Genomic DNA, 18212 nt, shown 5'->3' with positions numbered 1-18212 from the left:
ATTCAGTGTCCCCAGCAAGAGAGTAGGATGAGAAGGGTGGAGAGTGACTTCAGCAGTGGGGAGGAGAGAATAACAGGCACAGGCTGCTCCTCTAGCTTGTTCATGTACATTCTAGTAAACTCATATGGAGAAGATCATCCAGAGAAGACTGGGAGAAGAAGGGTTAGCATACTTGCATCACCGTGGATGAGGAATGAGTTAAATGCAATGACCTTTGTGAGTTTCAGCTGATGTCATTGTATAAGTCATATATTTCCCTGGGAGCTGCTTTCTAAGACATGGCCTTCATCTTGAATTGGTTCTGGGTCAACAGAAGCCTAGGCTGGATTTATTAGCTCACTTTGCTGTTCCCTGAGAGGCCTCTGAGGAGCTGGCTACAGTGGGAGCTTTGGGAGGGTAGGATCAAAGCCCTTGGATATCTGGGTGGGGTAGAGGGAGTTTTAAGAATAGAGAAAAGGGGAGGGGAGAGAGTGCTGAAAGGGTGCTGATAGCACACCTGGACAAGGGGCAGACCTGGGCCTACTTAAGATGGCATTGCATAGGGCACAGGGTTTATAGAGCATAGAATATGCTTTACATGGAATCATGCCACCCTCACTGCCTGAGATGCACTGCATAGACTGAGATGCTGCTGGAACTGTGGTGGGGGTGGGCAGGAGGGGTGGGTAGGGAGGCAGTGGGCACACTCTCCCTTCAGAGTCCTGTAGCACAGAGTTCTGCTGCGGAACACCACTGTTCTGCTTTAAACACCATTGCAAATGGTCAACATTTACCTTAGCTGAATTTGTAGAGAGGGAGAGGAAAGAGGGAAAAGAGGAGAATAAGGCAGAATGTGTTTGTCCAACTCAGTGCATATGGACGAGTTGGTTCTGGTGCTCTCCTCCGATTTAATCAAACAATTCGTATTTGTGAATGGGTGGGTGGGATGCCCCTTGGGCAGCAGGAGCAGAGTAGGCTGTGGGCTGAGCAAATACTTAGAAGCATGTCTGTTACAACCATGCTTTGCTTCTTGTCAGTGGCACACTATATATTTAACATATTCTCTTGGGAATATTAAAATCCAATATAATATAAGCCAGTGGCAAGTGGTCTTTCTTTTATTATATCCATTGGGCAGCGGGTTAGTCAGCAGAGAGAAGAGAGATCAGAAAGCTGGGTGGAGGAATGACCTCATCTCACTAACTCCAAAGTGTTGCATCGACCTGGACCAGAATCCGTGGCTTCTAAAAGAACTCATTGGAAGAAAGAAACAGGGAGGTGAAAAGATAGGAGAGAATGGAGACAAGAGAAATATAACCAAGAAAAGTGAGTTTTTCTAGAAAGAATTTTATTGTCAAATAATTCTGCAAGGGAACAAAGTCTTCTGAGAAGCATGAAGCATAATCTCTCTCCTTTCTGTTTTTTTTTTTCTATTCCCTATGAAAAAAACCTGTTAATTTTGTATTAAAAACAAAATACATTTCTTTTTCTTGAGTGCTCTATAATTGTATAGGAATGTGTATCATTTCCTCCCCATAATTTTGAGAATATTTCTGAAGACGGTGACATATTCTGACTCTTTAAGAACAAAACAATTCAATTTTAAAACCACTGAGTGACAGCAATCAAAGTTCTGAAGTGATGCAGTTCGCCTCAGTACTTGTTTGAAATGTCATTAGAAAACCAACATATAGCGGGTTGTTATGGCAACTGGAATACCAGAGTTTATAACATCACTGTAATTAATGTTATCCAAACGTTATTAATCTTTCAACATCACTCACATTCTCTGAAGGAACAGCAGTTCTGGTTCTCTTAGGATTTTTCAATAGTGTAATCCATTGCAGCTTTTCTTCACGTTTTATTTTTAAATAGATCTTACTCTGACGTTGCTTTAGTGAAATTAGTTATTGTTTCCGTCTTTACTTGTTCTATTTTTGCTGCTATTTTTTTTTTTGATAAAACTTGAAGTAAAATGGAAAAAAGGGATTACAGCTAAAAAACAGAATAAAGTCTAGAGATGGAAAGATTTATATATTTAAGTGTGGAGAACCTCAGAAAAATATTAAAATATTTTGCATACAGCTTTGTAGTATTAACTCACATTTGCATAGCACTTTATAATTTAAGAAGCAGTTTTACATATGTTATTAACATAACATTATTTAACATAACAACCCTAAGAAGACAAGTAATAATTTTTGAGTGCCTACTACGTGACGGGTAATATGATCTGCATTCATAAATCTTTTAGTTCTCACCACAATCTGCAAGATAGGTGTTGTGGTTTAAAAATACGTCTCAATGGTTCAACAACAAATCAACAAATTACCTGATTTAAAAACAGGCAAATGACTTGAATAGACATTTTCCCAAAGATGATGTACTGATGGCCAACGAGCATATGAAAAGATGCTAAATATCAGTAACTATTAGATAAATGCAAATTAAAACCACAATGAGATATTACCTGAAATCAATTTAGTGGTTACTATGAAGAAACAGAAAATAATAAATAGTGGCAAGGATGTAGAGAAATTAGAAACTTTGCATACTGTTAGTGAGAATGTAAAATGGTATAGCCGCTATGGACAACAATGGTAGTTGCTCAAAAAATTAAAAATAAAACTACTGTATGATTCAGCAATCCCACTAATGGGTATATACGCAAGAAAGAATCAAAAGCAGTATCTTGAGGAGATATTTGTACACCCATGTTCACAGTAGCACTATTCACAGTAGCCAAGAGGTGAAAGCAACCCAAATGTCTATTGACAGATGAACGGATAAACAAAATGTGGTATATCAGTACAATGGAATATAAATCAGCCTTAAAAAGGAAGGAAATCTTGTCACATTGGTACAATATATCCTATAGGACACTATGCTAAGGGAAATAAGCCAGTCACAAAAAGACAAATACTATACGATTCCACTTACATGAGGCAGGTAAAGTTGGCAAATTCATAGAAACAGAAAGTAGAATGATAGTTACCCGGGGCTGGATGGAGGAGGAATGGGGACTTTTAAAATGGGTACAGAATTTCAGTTGTGCAAGATGAAAATGTTCTGGAGATCTGTTGTACAACAGTGTTAATATACTTAGCATGACCGTACACTTGAAAATGGGTAAAGTGATAAATTTTATGTTACGTGTTTTTATGCCACAATTTAAATAAGTGCCTCCAAATTGGCACTTCTTGCTTTAAAAGGTAGAGCCAGTTCACCTCCCCTTGAAGGTGGGTTGGACTTACTAATTCGCTTTTAATGAGTACTGTGGCAGAAGTGACAACGTATGACTTCCAAGACTGGATCATAAAAGACATTGCTGCTTCTGCTTTATTCTCTTTTGGCTTTTTTTGGAGGAGGGGAGAAGTGGATCCAGCCCCAGTCAAGCCTTCAGATGACTGTAGCCCTGGATGATATCTTGACTACAACCTCATGAGACACCCTGGGCCAGAAACTACCCTGCTAAGTTGACTCACAGAAACTGAATAAAATAAACATTTATAGTTGTTTTTAAGCCACTCACTAAGTTTTGGTATAATTCATCACACAACAATAAATCACGAATGCAATAAATATTTTCCCTTCATCTGAAGCAATGATGGTCTCTCGTGTGTTAGGAGGGCTCCTCCTACCTTTTTGTTGATTTGTGGTTTTGTTGATGTGTCCATTGCCTCTTTTGAACACTGACCCCAGGTCAGAATTAGACAAGTGCCTTCTGTGAATTATCTGCAGCCTCGGCCTTATGAACGACATCTGGCAACTGCTGTCCTGTAACCAGAGGGCTGCTGGATTTCTTTGAGCTCCTTTATCTTCTCTCTTCTTGTGGCATCAAGAAGTATGAACGAACATCCACGGGGTATTCTCATTGAAAGTTCAATCACATATGAACCAGTGAGTTTAGATACCAGAGGTCACATCCCAATATTATGCTATATTCAAAGAAAGTTTTTATTCACCTTTGTGAAAAACGTGAAAGGGCATCACAGTAACACATTGGGGAAGCATCCGAAAGGACAACAAGAAAGAAAACTCAACATCTTCTCCTTTGGAAGATGTGGGGATTCATCCAGGAATGTCATTTGAGAATAGTTTTTCCCCTGTTCTACATAAACTTTATCTTTCCCTCTTACATTTAGAAATTAAGCTATGCATTTTGGAGGGTGAGGCAACTTCATTAGTTCTCTGGCTGCCTGAAGATTGTATCACTCCTTTGAAATTGGAAAATGCTTATGGATATAATCTTTTACTGTTTTAAAATGTTCTCTTTAAATAAATGGACTTGCATCATTGCTTATAGTGGTGAATTCTTTGGGTGGAAAAAGGAGCTTCCCCAGACTTGTAATGAAGGCATTTTAAAAAAGTAAATTTTGTATCTCTTCAAAAAAAAAAAAGTAAATCGAAGCTCTCAGAATTTTAGTTTATTTGCTAAGATTACATATCAAGAATGAGGAAACCTAAGGCTTCAAACCTATATTTTTTCTGCTGCTAAAACCCATGCTTACTTTCTTTCTTTCTTTCTTTTTTTTTTTGAGACAGTCTTGCTCTATTGCCCAGGTTGGACTGCAGTGGTGCCATCTTGGCTCACTGCAACCTCTACCTCCTGGGAGATGGGGTTTCACCATGTTGGTCAGGCAGATTTCGAACTCCAGACCTCAAATGATCTGCCCACCTTGGCCTCCCAAAGTGCTGGGATTACAGGTGTGAGCCACCACACCTGGCCCCCAAGCTTACTTTCTATAACCATGGGGAATTATGCCTTTCATTCTAGAGATGAAGAAGCTGAATCTGGGCGAGGGTAAGTAACTCGTCCTTGGCTCTAACTGCTGGTTAGTGCCAGAATCCAGATTATAAGTCTCAGCCCAGTACTCTTTTACATGACACTGTGTTACTTTCCTGTTTAGATAATGAATTTTGTGAAGCTCTAGAGATATAAATTTGAATAAGGTAATCATGTGGAAGACATCCTAGCTTTGAGCAAATGTGTCAGGAACATAAAATTAGATTCAGATTTTTGGGTTTTTAGTTGAGGATCTCTTATTTTATTTTATTTTATTTTATTTTATTTTAAGATGGAGTCTTGCTCTGTTGCCCAGGCTGAAGTACAGTGGTGCCATCTCAGTTCACCACAACCTCCACCTCCTGGGTTCAGGCAGTTCTCCCTCCTCAGCCTCCTGAGTAGCTGGGATTACAGACACGTGCCATCATGCCCGGCTAATTTTTGTATTTTTAATAGAGACGAGGTTTTATTATGTTGGCCAGGCTGGTCTCGAACTCCTGACCTGAGGCAATCCACCCGCCTCGGCCTCCCAAAGTGTTGGGATTATAGGGGTGAGCCACCATGCCCGGCCAATGATCTCAAATTTTAAATGAGACAGTGATTCAAAAACTTTTTTTCATTAAATTATTAAACTACTGAGAAAATAACTATTTGTAAGAGCAAAAATATACAATAATGCCTCATTTTTGTTTACTGTGCTACATTTTCTGAGCACTTTCACACAGAGCAGTCCATGTAGCCTCTTTTGTTCTGTAGCCACTCAGTATTTCTGTATTGGTTGTAAATGAAACATGATCACTTATCTGAAATCAGCATCAACATTCTGCAGCCCACACACCAAAGGTGACTGGAAAGATAACTGAGTGGCAAATAGAGGGGAGGGGGGGTTTCTACTCCAAGCCCTTGGCAGGCGATTGCAGAACAGATGACTTATCCCAGTTTCCCTCCAACCTCCAACATCCCTCTCTCATGGGCCTCCCAGGAACCCGGGCTCTCCTGTCATCCTGGGACATGCCTACCACTCCTAAGCTCTTGTAACAAAATTATTCCCCTTCTTCTCCAATCAAAACTTTCTTTTCTTTATTCTGAAAATAGCTAATAATGCATTTTTCTTCTCTTTTTTGGGAAAAAGTTTAGTTTATTTATAGTTGATGAAGGAAAGCTTCTTTTTACAGAAGAATGCCAGCTAAAAAATATAGAAGAAAAGATTGAATTAAAAAATGTCCATTTTGCACTTCCTAATGACAAATTCGATGCTAAAACCATTAACTGAAAGGTGGTTGGGGAACAGTATATTCTACAAGCATCAAAATAACACCCCACAGATTACTTGCTAATTGCAAAAGGAAGACCATGCCATTACAGTGGAGGTATCTGGCATTCACTACTTTAACCGAGATCAAGTTCCTTGCCTTAATAATGGGAAGCCAATGCTCTCTATGTCCCTGATGTGATACAATGTGAGGTGCACAGTGTCACTTATGAAGTATTCTTCTGAAACACATTTCACCTGGCTGTAGTCAAACCTTTGATTTAACTTCCAGTTTACAAGAAATTCAGGGACAGAAAATTAACACCAGGAACAAACAGACAAATCTAGCATGAGACTCAATCAGTCCATTGATTTCTTCTAAAGATCAATGTCATTAAAATGGAAACGTTGGGAGAGACTGCTCTAAATCAAAAGAAACTAAAAGGACTTGATTGGATCTTGGTTAAAAAACCCCATAAAACTATACAAGATGTGTTTGGCACAACTGGAGAAATTTGAATCTGGACTGAGAATAGCCGTTGTCAGGGAATTATTATTAATTTTATTGTGTGTGTGTGTGTCAACTATCAATTGCCTCAGCTCCAATTCACACTTCAGTACTGCTCTACAATAATGGACTGGACTCTTCGGGTATTTATTATTTATTAGCACGATGTTAGCTTTGTCAATAGAGCACACAGGAGGGATACCACCAGAGGAAGCGGGCTTTGTTTCCTCCTTTTGGAGTGCTATGCTTTGCTTTTTTTGCTCCAGCTGTCCAATTGGTCATTGGTGCATGTGTGTCTGGAGACACCTGGTGGTACACTGCCGCAGCTGCATGCCAGATCCTGACCTTGCAGCCTCAGTCCAGACCAGGTGACTCCTTTGATGTGACTCCCAACAACACTGTGGGCTCCAACCTTGTGCGTGTGGAGCCATTCTGACTTTGCAAACTTGCCCTCCAGCCTTGGCTCTGGGTGTGTGTGTGTGTGTTTTTATGTGGGGAGGGAGACGGGTTATTTTTTGCTTTCCTGGCGGCTGTGGACTAGATCTGGCCCGGGAAACCCAGCAGACTTCTCCACCATCTATTGGCTGCAATCATGCCTTCTTCAGTGAGGTCTGAACCCAGGCGTGTTTGCATCCCTCTTCCAAGCTGGTTCTTCCCTGGGTACTCTCACTCAACTCTAGTAGATTTAGTAAGAGTTCTCTTGACTTTTTTTTTTTTTTTTTTTGAGACGGAGTTTCACTCTATCACACAGGTTGGAGTGCAGTGGCACGATCTCAGCTCACTGCAACCTCCACCCACCAGGTTCAAGCGATTCTCCTGCCTCAGCCTCCCCAGTAGCTGGGACTATAGGCACCCACCACCATGCCCGGCTAATTTTTGTATTCTTTTTTTTTTTTTTTTTTTAAGTAGAGACAGGGTTTCACCATGTTGGTCAGGCTAGTCTCGAATGCCTGACCTGGTGATCCACCCGCCTAGGCCTCCCAAAGCGCTGGGATTACAGGTGTGAGCCACTATGCCTGGCCCAACATCTTTATAATCACTTTTCTATTATATATATTTTAATTGAGAAGGTATCACTTTGTTGGCCAGGAGGCTGGAGTGCAGTGGCACAATTGTAGCTCACTTCGGCCTCACCATCCTCCTGTCTCAACCTCCCAAGGTGCTGGGATTACAGCCTTGAGCCATCATGCCTGGCCCCTTAATAATTCTTTTGTTTGTTTTGAGGCAGGCTCTTCAGCCCAGGATGGAGAGTGCAGTGGGTGATCATGGCTCATTGCAGCCTCAACCTCCCAGGCTCAAGCAATCCTCCTATCCCAGCCTCCCGAATAGCTGGGACTACAGGCATGTGCCACCATGCCCAGCTAATTTAAAATTTTTTTTTGTAGAGATGGGGTTTAACAGTGTTCCCTAGGCTGGTCTCAAACTCCTGGGCTCAAGCAATTCTCCCGCTTTACCCTCCCAAAGTGCTAGGATTACAGATGTGAGCCACCATGCCTAGTCTAATGATTATTTTAAACTTCCTCTTTCAAATAACTGTGTGGTTTCTGTCTCCTGATTTAACTCAGACAGATATACTACGATGCTGATATTGTGGTTATCAAGGAGAAGGTTCTAGTTTTCAGAATACTCACTGAAAATATTCAGCAGTAAAGGATCATGCTATCTGCAACTTATTTCAAATGGCTCAAAAATATGTGTATGTACACATTGATTTATCCATATGCATGCAGGCATGAGCATGTGTATGTATGTATATGAATAAGGCAAATATAGTGACACACAAAATATTAGCAATTACTGAATCTAGCAGAAGGGCATATGTGTGTTTATAATACTCATTCTTCCAACATTTTTTTTTGTATAAATAAAAATTTTCATGACCAGGTGTGGTGGCTCATGTCTGTAATCCCAGCACTTTGGGAGACCAAGGCAGGAGGACCACTTGAGGCCAGGAGTTTGAAACTAGCCTGAGCAACATAGTGACACCTTGTCCTCCCCTGCCATGCACACACACAAAATTAGCTGGGTGTGGTGGTGTTTGCTTATAGCCCCAGCTTCTTGGGAGGCTGAGGCGGGAGGATTGCTCAAGCCCAGGAGATCAAGGCTGCAGTGGCTATGATCACACCACTGCACTCCAGCCTGGGTGACAGAGGGAGACCCTGTCTCAAATTTTTTTTTCATAATTAAAAATTGAGGAGGAAATTCTTACCTTCCTTCAGTGTCTTTGCTTATGTGAAGGTGGAGAGATTCGGATTGTCTGACTGAAATAATGTGCTCCTGGCAGGAGTGATTGGAAGACTAAGCCCAACTTCTTAACCCTGGCTATGTACTCAGAAGAGCCTGGGCAGCTTTTAACGTGACACACACAAAGTTTTTGAATCGGACTTTCTAGGGTCTGGTTATTTCACACACATACTCAGGACTCACACAACAGTTTTTGAATCAGAGTCTCTAGGATCTGGTTATTTCAAGAAGAATTAAAATTCTAAAGGAGAAGCTTATTGATCATTAGGGTAAGCGTAGGGTGCCTAGCTAACTTCTGGGGGGACATTTCACAAATTACATTTGTTTGTTCTCCAACATTCTGATGTTTCTTAAGGGGCAAGGCAGAATTTGAGGAAAAGGTTGTAGTTAGGTCCTCCCCATTCAACTGACTTGTCCTTTTAGTTGAAATCCACAGATCCAAATGGATTTTTAATTGATAATGTATGTGGCTGAGAATTTGAGCAGAGCCTTCTGGCATGCTCTGCTAGTTGTCCCATCGTATGCTGTCCCCAGCAGAAATATCCAGTGGCCTAGTGTTGGTCCAACCTTGTTTTGAAGCAAAGATGCAGAGGGAAGCTTAGCCCAGTGTGATCCCACTGATTAGGAAAGTACACACGGGCACTTGTGATCAAATTCATGCTTCTCACACCTGCCTTTCATTAGTCCAGCTGTCTCCTCTATCAAACTTACAAGTATTTAAACATATTCCTTCTTCATTCACTCATTTACACATTCACACATTCATTCAGTATTGTAGTGGACACCTTGAATCCCTTTCACCAGCTTTCATAGTTTTGCTGCTACTGGCTGGTATTTGTTTCCTTCTTTAGAGGCTTTCTCTTGAGCTGTTGGGGCTGAGAGGAGAGCTGAGAGTTTACACCTGCCAGGTGGCCAGTGACTGACTGCTGAGCCAGTATAACGCTCGGCTCCCTTGCCTCTGGGTGACAGGCTACAGCGCCATGCGGGATTGGGCTGTGGCTGGGCCTTCACTGCTTCCTCACTCCCTTCCCAGTTCCATAGTAAATCATTTGCACACTTACGCTTGCCTTGGGGTCTGCTTTAAATAACTCAAACTATGACAAATATTTACTTTCATTTATTACAAATATTTACTGAGTATCTGCTAAATGCCAAGCCCCATGCTAGGTCCTGAGGATGCATCCCTTGTCCTTGAAGAGCTTCCATTCTAGGAAGGACAGGAGGGACAGACTGACAAACACATGACAAGTGCATGGCTCTGGTGATAATGCTACAGTGAAATGCAAAGCAGGGAGTAGGGGACAGAGTGATGGCAGAGACAGTGAGGCGCTATTTGAAATAGGATACTCAGGGAAGGCCTTTGAGGAAGGATGTTTGAGCAGAGATCCTGAATAGAGTGAGGGAGTGAGGCATTTGGATATGTGGGGCAGGAACATGTTATGAAAGATCCCAAGGCAGGAATGTGTTTGAGGGTTTGAGCAGAGGAGTAGGGTGATTTGATTTTGATTTTAAAAGGAAACAGGGAGATAAATTAGAAAGCTGCAGTGAGAAATAAGCAAACTTAGGACCTGGGTGGTAGTGCCCGGGTGGGGAAGTGGCCAGATTCTGCATATATGTCTTAAAGGCAGATCTGAAGGTTGGAGGTGTGTGGTGAAGGAAACAGATATCAGTTTCCACTCTAGGGTTTTTTTCTGAGCAACCGGAAGAATGGGCCATTTCCTGAAAAATGTAAAATGTGCAAAGTTGAGGGACAAGCTGATTTGTTTCCCTTCTGCCTGTGATTTAAGCCCATAATTTTGTTCAAAAAAAAGTTAGCCTGCAAAAGATAATGCACAAATCTAAAGGTAGACAACATAAATAAAAATATTTATTTGATTACACAAACATCTTAAACTTCTGTATGTGAGAAAAAACAGCAAGATAAATGAAAACTTAAAAAAGTATTTCAAACCTACTTGACAAAGGATTTATATTCTTATTATACCAAGAAATCTTACGAATCAAGAAAAAGAAACGTACTATCTTTTTTCTTTTTACACATTCTTGCTCTGTCACCCAGGCTGGAGTGCTGTGGTGCTATCATAGCTCACTGCAGCCTGAACTCCTGGGCTCAAGAGATCCTCCTACTTCAGCCTCCCAGGTAGCTAGGACTACAGGTGCACATCCCTGTGTCTGGGTAATTTTTTAATTTGTAGAGATGGGGTCTCACCATGTCACCCAGGCTGGTCTCGACTGATCTTCCTGCCTTGGCCTCCCAAACTGCTAGGATTACAAATGTGAGCCATTGCACCCAGCCAGAAATGTATTTTCAAAAGGAGAAAGAGGAAAAGACATGACAATTTATATATGTATGTGGTAAAAGTCATAAAGCCTTACTTATGATTAAATAAATACAAAATAAAAATGGGATAATTTTTATCTATGAAGAGTTAAAAATGTGATTATACATAGTATTACTGCAATTTTAGAGAAATGAAATATTCAAAATTATATCATGAGAAATGCACAATATTTTTGCAGTCAGGAGACAATATGTGTCAATATTTGTACTCCTTTTTACCTACTTATTTTACCTAAAAATTTAAGGAAAAATATGCGATATGACAAAAATGATGGTGCAGCCAGATAATGGAATGTTAAGTAGTCATAAAAATCATAATTTGTGAAAAAACACAAGGAAAATATTATGTAGATTAAGACCTATATATTCACAGAAAAATATATAGAAAATAGTTAAAATGGTAACAGCAGTAAGATGAGGTTGGCAGATCATGGATCATTTTCATTTGCTTTTTTGAACTTTTTAGCACTTTTATTTATAATGAACATTTATTTTCTTTAATCAGAAAACATTTTTAAAATAAAGGTTAGAAAAAATTCTTCCCTTCTTATCTCTCTATCTCCATATTCAGCTCAACTCCTCACCTATCCTAAGGCTCAGGATCTGACTTTACAGTTCCCTTTCACTCAATCTTATGGGACTCATCTGCCAACGGGACTCGTCTGCCAACGTAAACCAATTCTGATACTTTCAACTCTTCCACACACTTTTTGACCTCTGGTGTGGATGCTTTTTTTTTTTTACCTTTGGCCCACCGTCTACTGTAGAAGCTAAAAATGCTGGATGGTATATTCCCAATGTCCCTTGATTCTAGGGTATGGGCCCATGTTGCAGGTTCCCCCAGCCAGATGCATCTGCACCAGACTTGGCATCGGAAGCTAGAGCTGCACGGAAGCAGAGCCACCAGGAACCCATTAGGTGGAGCTAGTGCTGGCAGCAGCAAATGCAGTTTCCAGAGGCAGCAGCAGTGGGTTGAGGGGCTGGAGGTGTCCTTGGGGATTGGCCCTCCTGGCATCCAGGATGGTTCAGCAGTGGTGTCTGGTGTGTTTGGTGTTGGCAGTGAGAGCCAGGTAAAATATACAACACTGGGGCACTGGAGTCTTCACAGGACCAATTGTGTGCAGTGAGATTGAGAACATTGTTTCTGGAAGTGTGGCTTCATGTCAGATTCTCCAACTTTGTGGGACACTATGTGAATTACCAATTATCTTTTAATAAATTCTTTTTCTATGCAAATTACCCCAGAGTTGATTAATGTGTATTGAAACTAAAAACTTCGATGGGTATACTTCGTTTTGACTTTTTGATATTACCTCCTCAAAACCGTATCATTTGAGGGCATTTCCTTTCCTCTCCCAGTGACAGAGGAGGTGTTGCCTCTCTGCCACATTAAGACCAGTGTCTCTTCATCACAATTTCTTAGCAACATCTCTTTTGACCTTAAGCTCATCACGGCTGTCAGCTGACTTCCAGAATCACTTTTGTATCCAGCCCCTTTCTTCTATTCTCTAAAACCTCCACTTTCACATTGGTGACCCACTGTACTTTTCTTACCTTCGATGATGTTTGTTAGGAAATGACTTTGAATTAAGAAGACAGTGAGACGGGAGGGACAGGTCTGAAACTTGCTCTGAAACTTAATGAGTCTATATATAAGCCAAATTCTCCCCATTAGTGTTAATGTTGTAACTCAAACCAGAAGGGCTAAGGCTAGAGAAAAGATGGCTTGAGGGCTAAGTTAGAAACTGGACCAACAATAGAAAGATGGATAGGTTGGCTTGTAGCAGCTGAGTTCATCATCAAGGTCTAAGAGAGATGTGTTAATATGAGCAACAGCACTTCCACAAAAGTGGGTCAGGCTCATTCTACTAACAAACAACAGATCAGGAGCATTTGTTATCTTGTTATCCTCTGAAATCTTTAGCAAAAGTCTTTTAGAAACCCTCAAATGAAGCTATATGTTGTTTGTGGGCAGAGGTCAGAGGAACAAATTTCAAGAACATATGGTCTTGCCACAAAGGAGAAACTCAGGTAGAAAAGTTGATAGAAATAGAATGGACTCTGGAGGGGTAAATGGGGAACTAGCCTCATGTTAAAAACAGGCTGTGGTGCACATCTGAGGGAGAACTTTGACATTGCTACTCTGTTTGCTCCACCAAACACAAGCTTGCTCCCTCTTCGGACTTCTTCATTGTTCACAGCTCTTCCAGTTCCAGGGAATCAGGCTCAGAACTTCCTTTCTCCTCTTCCAATACAATTTCCTTGTTTTCCTTGGCTGCAGGATGCCCCAGCCCGACACATCGGCACCAGTCTTGGCATTGGAAGATAGAAATGCATGAAAGCAGAGGTCACTGGTGCAGCTGGCACTGACTACAGCGAATAAAACTTCCAGAGGCAGCAGCAGTGGGTTCAGGGGCCATACATTCATATTACATTTTCTCAAACTTTTCTTTATCTCGATAACGACTTTAAGTCTTGACTCGTCTCTTTCCTCCCTCTTTATGACACTTTGGCATTCACTTGCTTCCCCTAAAACTTTGGAAGCTCGGTTGTTTTGGAGCTACTTTAAATCTGCAATTTTATGTCCCCTGGTCACCAGTGATGAACCTCAGCCTTGAGTTATTCCTATTGTTTGCTTTTGGTTAATATTGTCACACCAATAATAGTTGTTAGAAAAAGCATGTTAGAAAACATACTGTGTCCGTTTCATCTGTTTGGCTTCTCTCTTTCAGACTTTTTCTGTGCATGTATATACCAACAACCATGTGTAGCATTTGATTTTTTTGAAATGGAGTCTTGCTCTGTTGCCCAGACTGGAGTGCAGTGGTGCAATCTTGGCTCAGTGCACCCTTTGCCTACCGAGCTCAAGCGATTCTCCTGCCTCAGCCTCCTGAGTAGCACAGACTACAGGCGCCCACCACCATGCCTGGCTAATTTTTTTTTGTAGTTTTAGTACTGACAGGGTTTCACCATGTTGGTCACGCTGGTCTCGAACTCCAGACCTCGAATGATCTGCCCGCCTTGGCCTCCCAAAGTGCTGAGATTACAGGCATAAGCCACCACGCCCGGCCAGCATTTTAAAGTTTTAAGAAAAATTGCTCTTTTTTTTTCCCCGCTAAGAGTATCTCTGGACATCTTTCCGTGTCATTACATGCATACTGTATTATTCTTTCTTGAACAGCTGCATAGTGTTTCCTTGTATGAATGTACGTACTTTAATTTATTTTTCTAATTTAATATTTAGGTTGCTTCTCATTTTTTGCTACTTCAAACAATGCTGCAATAAATAACCTCTGCATGTATCTTTTCGCACCTGTGTTTTTCTGTAGGATAATTTCCCAGTAATGGGTTTGTTAGTTTAAAGGATCTGTGCTTTGTACTATAATCCCAGTACTTTGGGAGGCCGAGGCAGGTGGATCACACCTTGAGCTCAGGGGTTTGAGAACAGCCTGGGCAAGAGAGTGAGATGTGTCTTTACAAAAAATACAAATATGAGCTGAGCGTGGTTTCACATGCCTGTAGTCCCAGCTACTCGGGAAACTGAGATGGGAAGATTGCCTGAGCCCAGGAGTTGGAGGCAGAGATCACACCACTGCACTCCAGCCTGGGCAAGAGAGAGAGAGAGACCCTGTCTAAAAAAAAAAAAAAAAAAAAAAAAAAAAGGAAAGAAAAAAAACGGGATCTGTGCTTTTAAAATGCTGATAGATAATGCTAAATTTCTCTCCAAAAATATTATGGCAACTTATACTGTTACTATATTTGTATGAGAGCGTGGTTCTGCTCTAAATAAGTGTTAGCCTCATCTAGGGTCTCCAAACACTTGGGCATACCTAGTATTCATTTTTTATCGGTTCTCTATTTCACTGCCTACAGAACACTGACAGGCCCTTCATACTCCTGAGACTTACTAATTTAATCCTGTGCTTCTGGACTCAGAAACTGATCTCACCTTCCCCTCTGTCATCTTCAATGTGATGGCCTTTCATTCTCTTGCTTGTTGCTTCATTATCTCAAGATTTCTGCTGCAGCTTCACACATTACATCTGCATTAAGGAAGAGAGAGGGAGGGATGGTGCTAGCTGCATCTATCCTTTTTATTAGGAAAGTAAAGCCTTCTTACAAGTTCCCCAGTAAACTTCCCCTTACATCTTTTTGGCCATAACTGGGTCCTTGGTCATTTCTAGCTGCAAATGGAGATTGGGATATTTAGTATCTAGCAAAGTGGAACAAGATGGTCACAAATATGTGTAACAATATTGACTTATTGTTTGAGCCGAGGCATGTTGCCACCCAGAATAAAATAAACGTTCTGCTAGTATGGAAGAAGGGAAGAACGGATATTGAGTAGGAACTCACAGTATTTACCAACAATATATATTTGCTTAATACATATTATTGAATACATAGTATAAGAATGGGGTCAGCAACCTGCCACCACACTCTCCAATTAATGTAACTCTGGATTAATGAATTATTCAAAGTCATAATTGGTTTCTAAGTTACAAAAGCTGGATAGCTGAATCCAGAATTGTATTGTGTCCTGATGGGGGCCACAGAGTACATATACCATGGTTGAGTGAAAGTTTGTTCTCATTTGGATTCAAATTGATTTTGTCATCTCTGAGGGGCAGATGTTATACATCAAGCAAGTGACAGATTGCAGCTTTAATTTAAACAGTAAGTAAGATTTAGTTATAATATGCTTATAGTTATTGTAGAAAAAAATCCAATGATGTCACCCAAGTCCTTTCTGGATTTGAAGAAAATTTTTTTTTAATTGATAAAGAAAGCAGAGGACAGTAAGATACTAACAGGCCCCTGAACAAATGGTGAAGACAGTAGTGATAAGTGTCTGCGGACTGAGATTTGGAATGAACGGCACCAGTGACAGTGACAGGATTAAGGTAGTGGAAGCTGCGGAGGATAAAATCAAAAGAAGAAAATAATCATGATGTGTAGGAGGACAAGGCCAAAGGGAGGTGTAAGGTGGTGCAGCTGGGAGCAGCCCGCTTGTCCCCCAGTTGGTTTGTCTCTGCAACCTGGTTAAGCCCTATGTCAGAGGGACAGGTATGTGTGTTTGCATTTGAGAGAGTTATGTCATGAAGCAGGAAAATTCAAGCAGCCATGTCCTTTGATTTCTTCTTTTCCTTCTTTTCGAGGTTAAATCTCATCTAGTAAAGTGCATGAAGTACTTTAATCCTAAATGCACATATGGTGAATTTTTACTTATGTGTACAGTTTTGGGAACTACTTCCTGGATTGAGATATAGAACACTCCTTCAAGTCCTGGAATCATGAAGAAGTTCAGCAGGACTAAGGTCTGCTAACCAGTGGGTTTAAAAACAACACGTATATCACCTTTATCACTACCATAGAACTCACAAACTTGAAGGCCTACAGGGGTGGGCAGTTGAAGTAAATGAGTGAAATGGATGAAGTACAAACTGCCATGATTAATTGGAAGTGATGTTTAGCTTCTGATTTTTTGCTATTATAAACACTTTTAATGAACAGCTTTGTAACTCAAGTTATTTCTCCCATTTTAGGGTATTTCCTTAGGATAGATTTCAAGAGATAGAGTTCTAGATTTAAAAAAGTAAAATTATTTTTAAACCTTTTAATATACATTGCTAAATTTGTTAACCAACAAGTCACTGTGGTGGCCGTGAGAATGAGCCTTGAAGTCCTCCAAACACAAGAGTGTAATTGACTAAGGGCCTATCCAAGGCCGCTCTTCCCACGGGCTGCTCCCAGCCAGTGCTCCAGCATGGAAGAGATACTAAGGCAGGCCTGTTCCTGGGACTCTGCTGGTGGCTGCCATTGGCTGAAGGGCTTCCCCATTGCCCTGCCAAGCCTTCCTGAGGTTGCCAGGCAATCGAAGACGCTTACATTCAACCTTCCTGCCTTCCCTTGAAGTCAGACTGCATTGTGGTCTGATGGTTCTCTCAGCCTTCCTTGGCTCCCTCTCCATTTTTTCTCACATGGACATTTCCTCTGATAAAATTCTTGTGTGAAGCTTAATCTAGTCTTAGCATCTGCTTCTCTAAAAGCCCAGACAAATAATTATATTTGCTTCACCCTATTCCTGCAAGTAATCCATGACAGTGAGTGTTCTACTTCATCTCTGCTAGCACTTAATAGTTTTGAAGTCTTTAATACTTTGAAAAACAAACAGAAATGTCTTCCTTTAATTTGGATTTTTAATAGTGAAGTTTTACATTTTTGTCTCATACTTTTAATCCATTTGTTCATCCCTATCTGTAAACTGTCTTTGTGGAGTCCATGGAAACACAGACTTACCTGGAAAAAGGTGCTTTCTGGGAGGTGTGCTCTCCATTGTCTTTTCTCCATTGTAGTTGCTGACACTCAGTAGTTGGCAGGTTTCAACTGGGAGATGCAGCCAGCTGCTACACTCCAGAGGAGGGATGTATGGTTGCAGTGTTAGCTCTAGGCGGAGGGACACTAACATGACCTAGTCAGTTCCTCTTTGTTAAGTATAAAGAGCCAACCGTGTGTTCCAGCATGTGGTCCCATGGTATATAGAGGAGACCAGCATTTATACAGCATCTACTATGTGCTAGGCACATCGCTCTCTCATTTAATCTTAAGTAGTTGGTCTAATTTTCAATATTTTACGATGAGGAAAATTATGGTCTGAGAATTACCCCAGTGGCACTTAAAGATGAAAATCAGACTTAAGTTTGAAGTTTGAAGTCTTTTGTTAAGTCAAACTTCTGAGGCGCCCCTGACCTGAAGCCTTCTGCATCACTCCTGTGATTTTTCTCCATTCTGCATTGTGTTGTGTAGCTATTTGCTTACCTAGGTTATAAATTCGTGTTCCTCTCAATAAGTAGTCAGTAGTGAGTGATGCTGGTGATGACTTAGCCTGATTTCCTGGAATTTGAGTCAGCCTGAAGAATTGACCATAGCTTCCTCAGATATTCACGCACTTCTTAAAAGTGGGGATAAGCAGCATTCATTTACCAACCCCATCCAAGGACATCTCTTGAAGTGAGATTTAAAAACAACCCCCTGCCTCCCAAAAACAATAACCAGTGAACAAGAAAGCAAAAATGAATCTTTGAAAATCCTTATACAAAAG

The sequence above is a fragment of the Macaca mulatta genome, chromosome 6, assembly GCF_049350105.2.
Source record: "Macaca mulatta isolate MMU2019108-1 chromosome 6, T2T-MMU8v2.0, whole genome shotgun sequence".
Classification (NCBI taxonomy): Eukaryota; Metazoa; Chordata; class Mammalia; order Primates; family Cercopithecidae; genus Macaca; species Macaca mulatta.
Note: the sequence above shows the minus strand (reverse complement) of the source record.